We start from the raw sequence: 6926 nt of genomic DNA on the forward strand, positions 1-6926 counted from the left end.
AAAAAAAAAATCTAATAATTCAGTTTGGTTTAACGATAGATTAATCATGGTTCAACCCAATATTTTACGGAACCTTTCAACTCAAATTGGATTGCTATTAGTTTAATACCATTTCTAAGATTTTTTTTTTTTTTATTTTTTTTTGACAAAAAATATCACATGTTTCCATATTTCGCTGAGAACAACACAACCAATTCGCCAAGAATCCAAGTTCGAGTGCAAGAACTTGGATTAGATAGTTGTATCCTGCAAGATAGACGTCCATCGAACTGCTGCACTGAAGTAGGGACGAATTTCTGTCTTAGGAGATTGCATTTGCAAGCCTCTATCTGCAAGAGACAAGTCAGTGATTTGTGATTTTATATATAATCTCATTAGTGTTTATGTTCTAAGATATTGTGTTTGTTGTTGAGTTTTTACATTTGAAATAAAACTGTGCAAATTGTTATATAATATACACTTGACGTTTGATTGGTTCTAACAGTAACTAAACTAAATCCGCTTCCAAAGGGTGACAAGATTCTGCATTGGAATTATTATGAATTTTTTATAATGATTTCGTATAGTTTGATTCAAGAGCTGGGACCATGCAGGGTCCCATTTATGGTTTATTTCTCCTCATTTGGAATACTGAGAATTGAGTCTATTGAAGATCTGATGAGTTGCAAGCAATGCTAATTGCTAAAAAAAGTTCCATGTATGATGTAATGTAAGTTTTGTTATCAAATGTTGTAAACTAAATGATATGATTGTTGATGATTGGATTGTTACTTAAGTGTTGATTAACGTGCTTATTTCCTATTAGTGACATATCATTTGATTTGTAAATTTGATTTAGAAATTTGGTCTGTCCAGCGTTAAGTTGAGAATGAAGATTTTTTTCCTTACTGGTAATGAAAGAAGTATGTCCATTTTGTTCTTACTCTACAAATGTTGATTCCAACCACATGGTTACCTTCTCCAAGTCCAACTTCCATTCCTTTAAACTAGGGTACTGCATGTTCATAGGTTTAAAATGCCCCAAATCCTAAGAAGACACTACAAACTACTCCCATTCACAAAAAAATTGGATTAAGCATTCTTTATTTGTCTAGATTTTCCAAAATTGACTCTCCATTAGACTTTAAGAAAAAACTCTGTTGATCTAGTCAATTGATCAGTTAAAGATTCTGTTGAAAACGGACTGTGTTAATTGCGGATGATTTCTCAAAACCTAATCAACCAAATACTTCGGTTCGATTATTATCATTTTATTGTCAAAATAGTTCGGTTCGATTTTACTAGATATCAGTTTGCGATCTATTCTGAACTAAATTTCTCATTCTTTTTTCGTTGTTTTCTTGCACAAAATTTAGAAGCCAAAGCATTTATATATATTTATTTGTTTTCAATGCAATATTTCATATTTCAATTTAAACTTAATCCAACCTAATAAAAAAATAAAAAAAAAAAATCTGCAAGCGGCCCTTTAATACAATAGTGGAAATATGTTGAGTCTTTGCATGAAGGCGTGAGTTCGAACCCTGTCGTTAGTTAATCTAACATCTAATCTAACAAAATTTATTATTTGGAAAAAAAAAATCTAATAATTCAGTTTGGTTTAACGATAGATTAATCATGGTTCAACCCAATATTTTACGGAACCTTTCAACTCAAATTGGATTGCTATTAGTTTAATACCATTTCTAAGATTTTTTTTTTTATTTTTTTTTGACAAAAAATATCACATGTTTCTAATTTAGGTATCAATGAAATAGTCGGCCAAAATCATTTATAAATTATATTTTAAAATAATTACTTGATTGTCACTTAATCCCACTAACTTTTCTGGCAACTAATGACCGGCCGACGAAATTTTCGATGATTTTTTGGGCGACAAAGGAAAAATGATTTCAAAAATGTCTTCAAAGGGGTTTGAACCCAAAAGTGAGAAACAACTTTAGACCAAACAACCACTTGATATATATTACCTTTATTAATATTTATTTAGTCCACAGACAGTGACTTCTAAAAATCATTAAATGTAAAAAAAATCTCTAATTTTGTTTGCATATACATGATAAAAGGAACAACTCGTACCACTACCTTAAGCAACCACTTGTGATATGTGTTACTTTTCATTAATATTTATGTCAACCAAACACATGATGTAATCTATTTTAATTGTATATGCATGTGAAATACACTGAGTAATGTTTACTAAAGATAACTAAGACACTCAATAAACGAGAAAACACCATTGTGCCTAGCAATTGTGGCCTTTAGTTTACATGCACATACTATTTTGTTAAAAACAGCTTCACTTTCATGTTACTGAGGAACAAAAGATACGTATTTTTAGAAAATATGTAATTTTGAAATATATTTTTTTTTTCAAAATCTCTAAAACATCAATAACTCTAACCAAAAATATGTTTGAAAATAAAAAGTTACCGTTAATGATATTATTTTGATGTCATTATTGAACAGTGACTTGAAGTCATTCATCATTCTTGACCAATAATATAAATATTATAAAACATAATGACGCATGAAGAAATTAATGTAGCTGACTTGATAAGTTGAAAATGATTTACTTGAAAGGTCACGAGTTCAAACCTTCCAAGGGTCATTATATGATTGTTTTGTTAGAAATACTAACGAAAAGTCATAAATATTTTTTAGTTTTAATCAAAATGACAAAATAAAGGTGTAACTGAATAGTACCAAGAGTAATTTTTTAGGTTAAAAATGTCCTTAACGTTAAAAGTGAACAACATCAATCATCGTTTAATTGTGCACGTGGAAAACATAATACTCAGTGTTGTTATTTCATGGGCACGCATGATCCTTAACGTCCTCTAAGCTTTTTCTTAATTTTTTTCTTTTTTTTTTCAATGAGGCCAACTTGATTGTGGTCATACTCGCTAAATTCTGGGGCACAACATACGTGCATTATAACTAGTGAACATTCTCACTTCTCATATTAAGATGTAGCCATACACACCATATGCACATCACATGCACATTACAGAAAAAAATTCACAAATTTATACAATTGGACACTTGAACCAGAAATTGTTCCATTCCAGTTTTGTAGCATGCCAAAACTTGAAATTTATTCCACAACCCATAGGCCTAACATGAAACACAAACCCTAATTTAACTTCTAAGTATTAGTTCATCTTACAAACAACTCATTTATTCCATAAATCCTTGATGAAGGAACTTGGAACTAAACACCTTACCTTACTATGCCTGCCGAAGCTTCAATCGCCGAAAAAAATGATTTTTTTCTAGCCAAAATATAAAATATTGTGCAAAACCCAACTCTCTTCTCACCTCTCTCTTGCATCCCTTTGTTCGAAATCAGAGGTATGAGGTCAACCCAAAACCCAGCTCACTCTTCTTACCTCTCTTTGGACTTCACTTTCTTCGAAATCAGATGAATTAATACTTAGAAGTTAAATTAGGGTTTGTGTTTCATGTTGGGGCCTATAGTTTGTGGAATAAATTTCAAGTTTTGACGTGCTACAAACTAGGATGTAACAATTTTTGGTTTAAGTGTTCAATTGCAGAAATTTGTGAAAGTTTTTCTATAATGTGCATATGGTGTGCTTGGCTACATCTTAATATGAGAAGTGGGAATACTCACTAGTTATTGATGCACGTATGTTGTGCTCCAGAATTTAGCGAGTATGACCATAACCTAGTTGGCCTCGACCAAAAAAAAAAAAAAAAAAAAAAATTAAGAAAAAGCTTAGAGGACGTTAAGGATCATGCGTGCCCATGAAATAACAACACTGAGTATCATGTTTTCCACGTGCACAGTTAAACGATGATTGATGCTGTTCACTTTTAACGTTAAGGACATTTTTAACCTAAAAAATTACTCCAGGTACTATTCAGTTACACCTTTATTTTGTCATTTTGATTAAAACTAAAAAAAATTTATGAGAAGCGAGAATGTTCACTAGTTATAATGTGAACATTATAACTACATCTTAATATGGTGTGTATGGCTACATCTTAATATCAGAAGTGAGAATGTTCACTAGTTATAATGCACGTATGTTGTGCCCCAGAATTTAGCGAGTATGACCACAATCTAGTTGGCCTCATTGGAAAAAAAAAAAAAAAAGTTTAGAGGACGTTAAGGATTGTGCATGTCCATGAAATAAAGACAACGAAGATCTGGTTTTCCACATGCACGGTTAAACTGTGATTGATATACATAACAAGACTTTTCAAACTACCACTGTAACCTTATATACGTAACAATTATGTTTTAATTACATCCACTATACTAATAGGTTGCCGTTAAAGTTTCTTATTAATATGAAAAGCAGCTCATTACTCGACCTCCAGTTATGTGCATATCATGTGCATGTATTGTACATATGAAGTGCATGCGGTGTGCATGTAGTGTATATGGTGGTGACGTCACAGGTGATGACATCATTTTTCTGATTTCGAAAAGAGAGCTGCGAGCTCTGGAGTTTTGGGTTGGCTCAGATCTGTGACCATATCAAGTGCATGTTGTGTACATACAGTGAGCAAATCCTGAAAAAATTCATTCAATAAAACACCAGCATTTAATGAGTGGGCTTTGTTCCCACCCTCGATGCGAGTCCAGTGGTGGTGGTCTCGAGCCTCGGTTGTTTGCCATGTAGCCAGAAATGGCAGGAACGATCGGGGATAAAATTCGTGACAAGACTAGGTGTTTTGGACTTGGGAGGACGAGATGAAATTGGTGGTGACTTTTATTTGGATGGTGTTGGTTGGGATGATGGTGCACCATGTGTGCACAGTGAGAAGGGGAGAGAGTGCGTGAGGAAGAAAGTGAGAGAGAGAGAGGGAGAGAGAGAAATTAGAAAATAGGAGGAAATAACCCATTTATATGTGAGTATTTTAGTAATTTCAAATTTGTGCGTGGTGTCCATGGCTTGTGCATGGTCGGTTTGTCCTATTTTTATCCCAAGATTAAGAAATTGTCCCATTTTAGAATATTTCTCTGCTTTTATTTAGTTTTACAGTGTAGCATCAACTTCCTTTACTCCCCACTCTCTATAGTTTTGGTTTTGGTTAATTATGCTATAATCATATTTCTTCCCGGGAAAATATATTTGCAATTTATCCAATTGTTCTGTTGTCTTGCAATTACTTGAATCCCCTAACGCATCTTGTAAAGTTTCTGCAAAATAGAAACGATAAATCTTTGTGGGTTATTTATCTAGATTCTAGAATACAAATATGCTTTTTCTTTGTCGAAATTAAATCAGTGGGATCTTGCACTAAATTGTAAGTTGATTCTATTCACGAACTTTTATTGCGCACTAGCAGTTTGCTTGCTTAAATGTACAAGGGTCTGTTTGGTAGCGTTTTATAACATGAGTTTTCGTTTTACATATATATTAGGTGTGTAAAAATGCGTGTTTATGTTGTTTTTAACACAACATACAATATTTGGTTTAGGTTATGTAAAGCTTTAAATTGATGTTTATGTTTTGAATTTTCCTAGTTTAAGTGTGATTGTGTAAATTCTAAATTGGATTTGATTCTAGTTATTCTTTCTCCTAGTTTAAGTGTGATTGTGTAAATTCTAAATTGGATTTGATTCTAGTTATTATTTCCTATATGGACTTGTATTTCTTGGGGATGAAGGATTTATTCTCTCCTTCTACTACTATAAATAAATGCACTATGTAGGGGGGATAACATATCCTCAATACCAATTACCCTACGATTCTACAAACACATCTCTCCTCTCTCTCTACCCTTGCCGCCGACCACCTTCTCCTTGTCAGATAAAATAGGCTACAATATGTTATCAACACGCTCTTACCGCTGCGCTTAGGAATCTGACGTTGAAGATTTTTTCTGCATCAAACCAGTTCATCCATATCATCACGCAATCAGGTTCTTTCAAAACAACAATTTTTATCTCGATAGTTTTGTAGCCGTGATAACATGAACATTCACCATAATGTAGACCCAACTTTACGTTTTTCAAATTTTAGATTCTACATAAATTGTGTATGCATTATATTCATAATTGTTGAATTATGTGAATTTGATATTTACCATGAATTGCATCAAATATATGTAAATGCATTATAGTATTAAATTGAATATCCTATGAATTGAATTGAAAAAAGAAAAAAAGAAAAAAAAAACATTGAAATTGCCATTGGGGTTCTTCAAACCCGTGACCCTGAGCAAAGCATGGAGCATTAAGCTCTTTTGGAACTCGACGCCTTTGGCATCGAAACCCAAAAAACCCACATCGCCTGAAGCGAGATCACGACCTTGTCGTGTAATTTTTTGCATAAATCTGACATGGTATCGTGATTTTTTATCCAATATCATTGAAATTCCTGAAGAATTTCATCGAATTTGGGTGAAATTCCAGTTTGAATTTCTTAGGTTTCCTTTTTTCCCTCGATGTCGAGGTACTCCCTCCATCCTTAGGAAATTGCCCGCTGTCGAACCCAGAAATTTCTTCCAAAACACGATTACCTGCAGCGGCGGCACTGGCCTTCGTCTTTGGTGACTACATCCAGCTCTGGCTAGGGTGTTCTTGGTTGAAACCCTAAGCCAAATATTTGGGCTGGTTTTCTCGGCCCACAGAACAAGAAGAATTTTTTTTTTCTTCTAGAATGGGCTCACAGATGCAGCCCAATACCTGGCTATACCCAACACCGGCTCGAAGGGCCATGGTGTCTCGACGATGTGTGTCGCACCAAATCCTACCCGCTGATGTATCTATGTTCCCTTATGTCACGTCACAGATGATCCAGCCCTCATTTGGGCCATCCTTTTTGGCCCAGCTTCTTTTGTGAAGCTGGTTTTCTATATTGGGCTTGCAGCCCATTGTGAATATTCGGGCCTGATCAACCTGTGCCCACTTAAGCCCAATTTTTGGGCCTGAGTCATATATTTCACAC

Source organism: Pyrus communis, chromosome 14 (assembly GCF_041283825.1).
Source record: "Pyrus communis isolate YQ-2024b chromosome 14, ASM4128382v1, whole genome shotgun sequence".
Taxonomy (NCBI): domain Eukaryota; kingdom Viridiplantae; phylum Streptophyta; class Magnoliopsida; order Rosales; family Rosaceae; genus Pyrus; species Pyrus communis.